The sequence below is a fragment of the Miscanthus floridulus genome, chromosome 5 (genome assembly GCF_019320115.1).
Source record: "Miscanthus floridulus cultivar M001 chromosome 5, ASM1932011v1, whole genome shotgun sequence".
Taxonomy (NCBI): Eukaryota; Viridiplantae; Streptophyta; class Magnoliopsida; order Poales; family Poaceae; genus Miscanthus; species Miscanthus floridulus.
Window position 1 is genome coordinate 92,446,833 of NC_089584.1, and position 11,887 is coordinate 92,458,719.

Sequence of the window (11,887 nt, forward strand, 5' to 3'; positions counted from 1 at the left end):
TACTTTTGTCACACACCTGGTACTTGGAATATTTTAGACCAGCAACGAGAACAGGTACTTTAGACTATAATTCAGCATTACTTTCTGTTACTGACTTGTGTGCCAGATATACATATTACTCTTTGTGTGCCTTCCAAGCTCCACAAACTCTTTAGATCAGTATAGAAAAAGGGCCTGGCAATCTCGGTACCACTACCTCACAGGTATCACGAACTAGCCATCGGTTGTACCGCCCACTGCTTGCGTTGGTAAGAACTTTGTAAGAGCTTGGTAAGACGTTTCCACTTGCTATGAAAAGTAACACCACTACAACCACGTAGTCATTTGGTAGGGATAACTTTCACCGTTTGTTTCTGTTTTTGTGTTTACAATGGCAGGAGGTGATCAGACTGGAGATAACAATCCTAAGAGTTTTAGCGAGTGTGTCAGCCAAGAGCAACTACAAGCTGTTGTAGAGGATGCCCAAAAAAGGATGAATGAGGCCATCAGGAAGGCCGTCACTGACGCACTCATTGAACTCAACATTGGCAATAGCATGGAGAGATTGGACAAATGAATTTTCACGCTAACCGACAAGGTTACTGAGTTGGAAACCTTGGTGGCGGTCAACAACAATGACATCTCCGGCAGCAACACCGATGGTCTCTTGCCAGAAGACACGGTGCATGATGCCGCTGGAAACATAGATCGAGCAGCCTTCTGACAAGCAAGTTTACGACGACGTCTTCGCTACAACACGACAGGTATGGATGGTGTCCACCACCATCAAGGTAATAATCACCATGTACCCGATGATCCTTATTCTAAGATTAAGTTCACAATACCATCTTTTTTGGATCATTATGATTCTGAGGGATATCTTGATTGGGAGATGACAGTAGAACAAAAGTTTAGCGCCCACCTTGTGCCTGAGCATCATAGAGTTCGACAAGCTACTAGTGAGTTTAAGGATTTTGCCATTATTTGGTGGAATGGGCTTGCTGCACAGGATGCTTTACTTGGTACATGGGAAGAACTTAAGGTAGCTATGCGTGATCGCTTTGTTCCTCCTTCTTATTATAGAGACTTGCATAAGAAATTGATGTGTTTAGAACAAGGAGATAAATCTGTACATGATTACTATGGTGAGCTCCAAAAGGGATTGATGCGCTGTAGTGTTGTGGAGGGAAACGAAGATGCCATTTGTCATTTTTATTCGGGTTTGAGGCATGAGATTCAGGACATTGTTGATTATAAAGAATTTAACACTATCAACCAGTTGTTTCAGTTTGCTATGCTTGCAGAAAAGAAAATTGTAGGGGCGTGAACAGCAGAGCAAGAGCAAGGTCAGCACCACCACATACACGCCACGCTCGGCACCATCTTCGGGGCTGACCAAGCCAACCACTTTTTGGGCGCCTCCACCAGCGAGCAAGTGACCAACAACCTCTGGAGTTTCCACTACACCTAAGGCACCTCCCACACGACCTTCAGATCCAGGTAAAAATTCTTTGCAGCTGCCTACCAAGAGTGCCTCATCCGTTGCATCGACGGGACGCACTTTGCACATTTAGTGCCACTATTGCCATGGCATTGGCCATGTGCAGAAGGACTGCCCAAGTCAGCAGGCATATATTGCTACAGAAGATGGTTACATCAGCACCTCTAACATTGAGGATGAAGAAGACCAAGATGCAGATGAGGAGGACGGCGAAGTCCTTGGTGATGAGGCCACGGCGTCCTATAGGAGAATCATTGTACAGCGGGTGCTCAGCTCACAAGTCCAGCAACCTGAGAAGCTACAACGCCATAACTTGTTCCAGATTTTCTTCATCATCAGCAACCGTCGAGCACGTGTCATTATTGATGGAGGTAGCTGCAACAATTTGGTGAGTTCTAATTTGGTCAAGAAGCATGGCTTGACCGCACGCCCACACCCACGTCCATACCATATTCAGTGGCTAAATGATTCTGGTAAAGCAAAGGTAACACAAACTTGCTGAGTTTTATTTTCCATTGGTTCTTATGTTGATTCTATTGATTGTGATGTGGTACCTATGCAAGCTTGTTCACTTTTATTGGGTCATCCTTGGGAACATGATAATGATGCTACACACCATGGTAGAAGTAATAAATACACTTTTGTTCATAAAGGAAAGAAAATTACTTTGGTACCTTTGACCCCTACTCAAATTGTACAAGCTGATAGAGAACGCACTGCTAGTTTGAATGAAGTTCAATCTGAAAATCAGCAAGTTGCTAATTCTATTTTCCCACCTAAAAAGGATAAGTCTACATCTATTTCTAAGGCTGAGGGGATTAAATTGAAGGGTGGTGTTATGCTTGCAACAAAATGTGACTTTGCTGAAATTTCTTATGGTGATATTTGCTATGCTTTGGTATGCAAACGAGCTATGTTTTCGCTTGATGATATTGTTAGCTCGGTGCCTCCTACTGTCACTAACCTTTTGCAAGAGTATGAGGACATTTTTCTAGCTGAGATACCCCTGGGGCTGCCACCTATGAGAGGAATAGAGCATCAAATTGATTTGATTCTGGGAGCAACCTTGCCCAACCGTGCTGCCTATCGAACTAATCCCGAGGAGACTAAGGAAATTCAGTGGCAAGTCCAAGACCTTTTGGACCATGGGTATGTACGTGAAAGCCTTAGTCCTTGTGCCGTTCCTGTACTTTTGGTTCCTAAGAAAGATGGAACTTGGCGTATGTGTGTTGATTGTAGAGCCATCAATAATATTACTATTCGGTATCGTCATCCTATTCCTAGGCTAGACGACATGCTTGATGAGTTGTGTGGTTCTATAATGTTCACTAAGATTGACTTGCGAAGTGGCTACCACCAGATTAGAATGAAACTTGGAGATGAATGGAAAACTGCGTTTAAAACCAAATTCGGGTTGTATGAGTGATTAGTTATGCCTTTTGGTTTGACAAATGCACCTAGCACTTTCATGCGCTTAATGAATGAGGTTTTAAGAGCTTTTATTGGTCATTTTGTGGTAGTTTACTTTGATGATATATTGATTTACAACAAGTCTTTTGATGAACATATGGATCACTTACGTGCTGTTTTTAATGCTTTACGTGATGCATGTTTATTTGGTAACCTTGAGAAGTGCATCTTTTGCACGGATCGAGTTTCTTTTCTTGGTTATGTTGTAACTCCATAGGGAATTGAGGTGGACGAGATTAAAATTGAAGCCATAAAGAGCTGGCCGGTTCCCCAAACCGTCACACAGGTGAGGAGTTTTCTTGGTCTTGCATGATTCTACCACCGCTTCGTCAAAGATTTTAGCACCATTACTGCCCCATTGCATGAGTTGACGAAGAAAGGGGTGGTGTTTCATTGGGGAAAGGCACATGAGGAGTCCTTTGACACTTTGAAGGACAAGCTTACACACGCACCATTGCTGCAACTTCCAAACTTTGGTAAGACTTTTGAGCTAGAATGTGATGCTAGTGGAGTTGGTATTGGAGGTGTTTTGATGCAAGATGGTAAACCCATTGCTTACTTTAGTGAAAAAAATGCATGGCCCTGTTCTTAATTATTCCACATATGATAAGGAATTGTATGCACTTGTTCGTTCTTTAGAGACGTGGCATCATTATTTGTGGCCTAAAGAATTTGTTATTCATTCTGATTATGAATCGCTTAAGTATCTTCGTTCTCAAAATAATCTAAATCGTAGGCATGCTAAATGGGTTGAATTTATTGAATCTTTTCCTTATATTATCAAATATAAGAAAGGGAAGGATAATGTGATTGCTGATGCTTTGTCTAGAAGATATACATTGCTGTCCCAACTTGATTGTCGGATTTTTGGACTTCAATCAATAAAAGAACAATATGTGCTTGATCCTGATTTTAAGGATGTGTTGCTTAATTGTAGAGAGAGACGTGCATGGAATAAGTGTATGATCAATGATGGGTTTTTGTTTAGAGCTAACCACCTATGCATTCTAGTTGGTTCCGTTCGTCTTTTGTTGTTACAGGAGGCACATGGAGACAGATTGATGGGACATTTTGGTGCCAAGAAGACGGAGGAGGTGATGTCCACATACTTCTTTTGGCCAAGGATGAGGCGAGATGTAGAGCGGTACGTGGCTCGGTGTGCCACATGTCAAAAAGCTAAGTCACGGTTGAACCCACATGGTTTGTATATGCCTCTTCCTGTTCCTTCTACTCCTTGGGCTGATATATCTATGGATTTTGTGTTGGGTTTGCCAAGGACTAAGAGGGGGAGAGATAGTATTTTTGTGGTGGTTGATCATTTTTCTAAGATGGCACATTTTATTCCTTGTCATAAGAGCGACGATGCTGTTCATATTGCTGACCTTTTCTTTCAAGAAATCATTCGCTTGCATGGTATGCCTTCTACTATTGTTTCAGATCACGACGCAAAATTCTTGAGTCATTTTTGGGGCACATTGTGGAATAATTGGGGACCAAGCTGCAGTTTTCTACAACATGTCATCCCCAAACTGATGGGCAAACTAAGGTTGTGAATCAAACATTGTCCACCATGTTGAGAGCAATTTTGAAGCGCAATTTGAAGATGTGGGAAGAGTGTTTGCCGCATATAGAGTTTGCATATAACAGGGCGGAACGTTCCACCACTAAGGTAAGTCATTTTTAGGTAGTGTATGGTTTTAACCCCCGTGCTCCTATTGATCTTTTGCCTTTACCTACCACTGAGAGAATACATAGTGATGCTAGAGAGCGTGCTGATTTTATTCGTAAGTTGCACGAAACAACTAAAGCAAAATATTGAAAGCATGAATGAAAAGTATAGAATTGCTGGTAGTAAAGGTAGAAAAGAGATTAAACTTGAACCAGGTGATTTGGTTTGGTTACATTTGAGAAAAGATAGATTTTCTAAGCAGCGTAAGTCTAAATTAATGCCAAGAGCAGCTGGTCCTTATAAGATAATTGAGAAAATAAATGATAATGCCTACAAACTTGAGTTGCCACCTGAGTTCGGGGTTAGTCCCACCTTTAACATTGCAGATTTGAAACCTTATTTGGGAGAAGAAGATGAGTTTGAGCCAAGGACGACTCCATTTCAAGAGGGGGAGGATGATGAGGACATCACTCCTTTGGATGTACCCGCTGATCCTCCAACCGTCATGCAAGGTCCAATGACCCGGGCTCGAATGCGTCAACTCAATTTAGAGGTGAGCTCGTTCTTAAGCGATCCTTTTTATACTTTTGAGAATAGACTACTACCTAATGATGTTATCTTGCTTAGGAACATTGGATAGGGTCATGAAGGACTTAGAGGATGTGGTGGAGGCGAAGATGACCAGCAAGGACATCCAACAGGAACTGGAGGACCGGTCCAACATGATTTCGAGTCTGCCTCGGCCTCTAGGACCAGTCTGCCTTAAACTAGTCACCCAGGACGCATCTAGACTCCATTTTCAACGATCCACATATGGATGGAAAGATAATTTGATAAGGAAGCCAATCCAAGTGGTCTCATGTCAAAAGCCCTTTGGAATCAACAGGAATCGTCGAAACAATTCAGCATCCAGAATCTGCCAGGGTGCTGCGACACCGTCTTTTGGTCCGTTGGACCGTGTATCGTGTTTGGGCCCATTAGGGGGCACGTCTAGGGTAGGCGACGACCCTAAGACCTTTATAATCATACATCACTGCCATCATTAGGTTTTGGGGTTTTGCTTAGATTATTCTGTCATGAACAGTTTCACCGTTCATCGGTTTGTGAGACCCCAACTTTGAGAGATTAATCATTCATCTGCAATTTGGTTGTGTTCTTTCTTGTTCTTGCTTGTGTTCTTCGTTGCGCAGGCAGGGATTAGCCTTCTTGGTGAGGTCAACCTAGTCCGAGACTTAGTTGATAACCAGAGGAGCTGTGGTGCTAAGATTGCAGGGTTCGATCTTTCGATCTGAAGCCGGATCGGTGTGTCATTCTCCGCCACAATGATAGTTACCACCACCTGACGGAAGATCGGGATCCCCATTTCCATTACTGTGACTCTACATGTATCACTATAGTAGGTGGCTCTGATGATGCAACAAATGATGGGAGCGTCTCTGTAGTCCCAATAACTAGGGCGACTATGGAACATATTGGGACTCGCAACTCTGGTGGTGTAGGCTGCCCTATAAGCTCACTAAAAGTAGCACTGAGGCTCCTAGAAACTGGGGTGTCAGTCATAAGCATTGAGGAACTCTGAGCTGGTGTGAAGCCTGTAACAATAGGTGTGAAGTGAGGACCCTAGGCTGTCACTGGCGAAGAAACCACTAGGACGCCTACTCTGTAGGTGAAGCAAACTAAGTAGCTGGTTGTCCCTGACTCTGAAGCCCACTGGGTTGTATAGCTGGAGTCACTAAAGTGGTGGCACACTGGCCAATCTAAGGTGTAGACTATGGTGGTGCAACCCCAATAACAGTAATGACATGCTGCATAAAACCAAGTAACTGCTACTGGATCAGGAGCTGCTGCTGCTGCTGCATGGCCTGCTATTGCTGCTGTATGGCCTGTTATTGTCTCTAGAACTCATCCTATCTAGCCTGAACCTGTGCCAGTGCTGGTGTGGTCTCCTAGCCCTAGCATGCCTAATCCTGCCTTATCCGCTCAAGAATAGCTAGAAGAGCGAGGTCTATCTACTGTGGCTATGGAGCTGAGCTAGAGCCATTGGCCTCTCTGTCATGTGGTCGAGGAGGCATATGAGGAATATCCTAATAATTATCATCTGAACTATCACTAGGGTCGCTGTCGACCACACCCTCCTGCTGAGCATCTAGCTACTCCTCCTCTATCGCTGTAATGCCTTTGATGATCTCATCCTACTGGGCTGCTGTCTCTAGCACCTCTAGGCAACAGCTCGGCTGACTAGGTGTCCTTGCACTGCTATGACAGAGCATCTGAGTCATGTTATATGGTGGAAACTTAGTAGTGGCACCAGTATACTCTGCCATCGTCTTAGGAGACTTCACTGTAACTGCCTTTCAAATCAGGAATGTGATCTAGTGAGCATAAGGCAGCTATCGGTGACCTCTGAACCCCTTTGCAAGAGTGTCCTCTGTCTCTGAAAGAATGACATCCCAAATATCAAATATTGTCTGCTACACCAGAGAGTTCACCAACCATAACTAGATGCGAGTCAATCCCTCATGATAACCCATCCTTGGGAGCAGGGTCCTCCTCATGATAGCATCAAGAAGCTGAGCTATAGGAGTAAGATCTCGTGGTGTCCTACTCAACCCCTCACTGAATGGCTCTGTGAAGCATGGTCAGACTAGATCTGTAGGAGGCACAAGACCACTATGAGGGCGTATGGGAGGCTTTGTCTGACCATAGCAAACCTCATGAAGGTGAATGGGTGACTCTGGAATCCTGAGAATCTCTCTGACTCTCGAGCTCTGCAGCTTGTAGTCACGGCCTCTGAATGCAAAGTGTATGAACCTGTGCCCTAGGTCAATCCAAAGTGAAGAGTAGAACTCACGGACCCATGATGGAACATATCAACCAGCCCATCCAAGTAGGTCTATCAACCCTAGCAGATATGAGAGGTGGGGTGGATCTGCTCGCCTACTGCTGCTACAAGTGCCTCAATTGAGCAAACTCTCTATGATCTTAATGCTACTCCACTGTTAAGATATGCATGATAGAAATCCTCCTATAGTGGTGTATAGAAGTGCTCTGAAGCATGCTCATCCTGCCTTGGTGGACACCAGTCCTCAAACTGCACGAAGTAGAGCTGCTGCACTTGCTTGCCTATGGCTGCCCTCAAGTCAACGTGAGTCACCAGAGGCAGACCCTATGGTTTTGGAGGCAGACAAGAACCCCTCCTTTGTGTCTCAGGCCTCAGCATCACCTCGGTCTGTTTTGCCTACTCAGTTTGCTCAGCCTGCTAAGTATCCTCTGACTACACTGGTGGTTGTGTCTGCTGCTCTAGCTCTCCCTAAGGCTGACTATTCTCTAAGGCGACACACCGTCCTCCAAGCATGACAGTCCTAGCTAGACTACCATGAAGACTCTCAACCCTCTCGACGGTGGCCCTCTGAGCTGGTGATAGCTGATCTGCAATATGGACACCACTCTAAGCCCCTCCTCTCTCTGCACGCTGTACGGTGGCTGCCACTACCGCTGCTCTCTCAGTATCAACATCTGTAAACTTTCGCTTCATCATCGTAGTCTTCTTCACCTTGCCTTTCACCTCAGCAGACAGGCGAGGTGGAGGCCTCAGATCCTCATCACCGGGACCACCTCCAACATTCTTGACTCGTGCCATTGCTAGAGCTGAAATGAACTGCTACCACGGACAGGAACCAACTACCAACTGACACTCACAAGGCTTGGCCTCGATCCATACTCATGGGCTTGGCCCTGAGTTAACTGACAACTACCAAAGCAACCTCAAAAACACTAACTCGCTGCTCGATAGAATAGATCGGATATATGAATAATTACAATATACATCTAGAGATACGAAACCCTAAGAAGCAAGCAATAGATATGAAATTAGAGGCGATGGCTTGCTACCTGACGAACCAGCGAACCGAAGAGCAAAGGAAAGGATCACGGGGCACCACCAGAAAAAAGCATAGGGTTAGGGTTTCAACGATGTGCGAACATGAGCGCAACGACGCTATGGTGGAGATAGTGAATGGCAGCACATGCGCAAGCTAGGGCATAGGTGGGGTGGCACTATTGCAGGTAGCGGATGAGTGGCGCTGGTGATGTCGGTGCTAGCATGAGCGTGTGTTGTAGAGGTTCGAGCACGGTGGCACTAGGGCATGGGCGTGCGGAGCAGAGGCATGGTGGCGCGGCTGTGGGCAGGAAGCGCAGGCAGGTGACGTGAGCAGGTGGTGTGGGCAGGGAGCACAGCGGCATGGGCGAGCGATGGCAAAGTCGGCGGGATTCGGCATGGTTAGGGCAAAATGCTGGCGTGGCTATTAGGGTTATATGGTGCCCCCCATGACTAGGATCCACATGTTTACTACTGACCGAACGCTCCGGTGGCAACGACTGGACGCTGCCACCCAGAGTTTGGTCGACTATAGAGAGGTCCAAATCCCCTCAAGTCACGACCAGACGCGTCCGATTACCCTTAACTAGACGTGGCTAGAGTCCGGTCGATCCTAACAACGCCTTCTTCGCTTGACTAGACGTTGGACCACCATATGATTGGACGCAGGAAGAACATAGTTTTAGCGTCTGATCACTCGTTTGCGCATCTGTTCACCTCTTGTGAACTGACTAGATGCTAGAATCCAGAGTCCAGTGCAGCGTCCGGTCGCCCTTTTTCAACAAATTTTCAATGGTCCTTGGCGCTGCCTGTTCCCAATCAAGTCACAACTTCAATAAGACCCAAATAAACACCAATTGTCTTAGGCTATAATTCTTTTTAAGAAAATAGGCAATAAAAGGGTAATCAAAAGGAAATGACAAAACAACACACATGCAATGCAATACTTGAAGGTAATTCTAGTTGCTTATCAAGTTTGATCTAAGGTTAAGCTTCTTCACACGCTTTTCGGCGGTTATCTTAACCATGTTAGACAAGGCCTAAATGCATTACCAAAAAGTAAACATGTTGTATATTACAATGCAATGCAAGGGACAACACAAGCTCATTTTCTAGTAAAGTTACTAAAATCAAGCACATTGAGCTCATTCCTCAACCGATAAAATATCGCCTCATCTAGAGGTTTAGTGAAGATATCCGCCAATTGATCCTCGATCCTTACACCTTCTAGTGAAATATCATTTTTAGCCACATGATCTCTAAGAAAGTGATGGCGGATATCTATGTGCTTGGTGTGAGAGTGTTGAACTAGATTATTAGCAAGCTTTACCGCACTCTCATTGTCACACAAAAGAGGTACCTTTTCTAGAATTACACCATAGTCTAGCAATGTTTGCTTAATGTAAACTATTTGTGCACAACAAGCACCCACGGCAATGTATTCTGCTTCGGCGGTGGACAAAGCCACACTATTTTGCTTCTTAGAGGACCAAGACACAAGTGATCTACCAAGCAAATGGCACCCTCCGGATGTGCTTTTCCTATCAATTTTGCAACTGGCATAATCCAAATTAGAATAGCCAACTAGTTGAAATCTAGCTCCTTTGGGATACCAAAGACCAATGCTTGGTGTGTCCTTAAGGTACCTAAGATTCTTTTAACGGCTACCAAATGAGCTTCCTTAGGATTAGCTTCAAATCTAGCAAACATACACACACTAAACATGATGTCGGGCCTAGATGCGGTTAAATATAATAAACTACCAATCATAGAGCGATAGAGAGTATGATCAACCATTTTACCTCCCTCATCTAGGTCGAGATGTCCATTAGATGGCATTGGTGTCTTGATTGGCTTACATTCATCCATATTGAACCTCTTGAGAATATCATTGGTATATTTCTCTTGAGAGATGAAAATCCCTTCTCTCATTTGCTTGACTTGAAAACCAAGAAAGAATGTAAGCTCTCCAATCATTGACATCTCGAGCTCCTTCGACATCAATTCACCAAACTCTTTGCAATAATCTTCATTTGATGATCCAAAGATGATATCATCAACATATACTTGGCAAATGAAGATTTCTCCATCAAGCTTCTTGGTGAATAGTGTGGTGTCGACCTTCCCAATGGTGAAGCCCTTCTCAATAAGGAAATCCCAAAGGTGCTCATACCACGCTCTTAGGGCTTGCTTAAGCCCATATAGTGCCTTGGACAACCTATAAACATGATTAGGATATCTAGGGTCCTCAAACCCGGGAGATTGATCAACATATACTAGTTTATTTATGAAGCCATTTAAAAATGCACTTTTAACATCCATTTGATATAATTTCATTTCATGATGCGATGCATATGCAAGGAGGATATGAATGACTTCAAGTCTTGCAACCCGTGCAAAGGTCTCTCCAAAATCCAACCCTTCAACTTGAGAGAACCCATTTGCAACTAGTCTTGCCTTGTTCCTCACTACAACGCCTTGATCATCTTGCTTGTTGTGGAACACCCACTTTGTTCCAATGACTCTTGCACCTTGTGGTCGCTCTTCAAGAGTCCAAACTTCATTGTGAATGAAGTTGTTCAACTCTTCATGCATGGCATTTATCCAATCCAAATCTTGAAGAGCTTCTTCTACATTCTTAGGTTCAACACAAGAGACAAAAGAGTGATGTTCAATGAATGAAGCAAGTTTTTTAGATCGAGTCATTACACCCTTTGAAGGACTCCCTATGATGAGATCTTGTGGATGAGCTTGTAGTAGAGGTGAATTTGTTCTATCAACCACTTGAGGGGGAGGTTGTGGAGCATCAACATCTTGATCTTGTGCCACCATTTGATCATGAGAGACATGAGTATCTTCATTTTCTAGTCTCCCATCTTTATCACCATCTTGTGGCACATTTGATGAAGAAGGTGGATCAATCACTTATACATCATTTTTAGGCTTGATGTCTCTAACCGAAATGTTCTTCATAACCTCCCTCAATGGTTCATCACCTACATCATCAAGATTCTCATGTGCTCCTTGGGAGCCGTTAGATTCATCAAATTTCACATCATATGTTTCTTCAACCAAGCCGATGGCATGATTAAATACTTGATATGCTTTGGACTTTGATGAGTAATCAACAAGAAAGCCAATATCACAACGTCTTTGAAACTTCCCTAGGTGTTGCCGCTTCTTGTAGATGTAGCATTTGCAACCAAATACCTAGAAGAATGAGACGTTCGACTTCTTCCCATTGACCAACTCATAAGATGTCTTGCCAAGAAACTTTTGAAGAAATAGGCGGTTGGATGCATAACATGCGGTTTTGATAGCTTCCGCCCATAGAGCTTCAAGTGTGTTGTACTCATCAAGCATTGTTCTTGCTAGTGTGTTAATTGTCCGA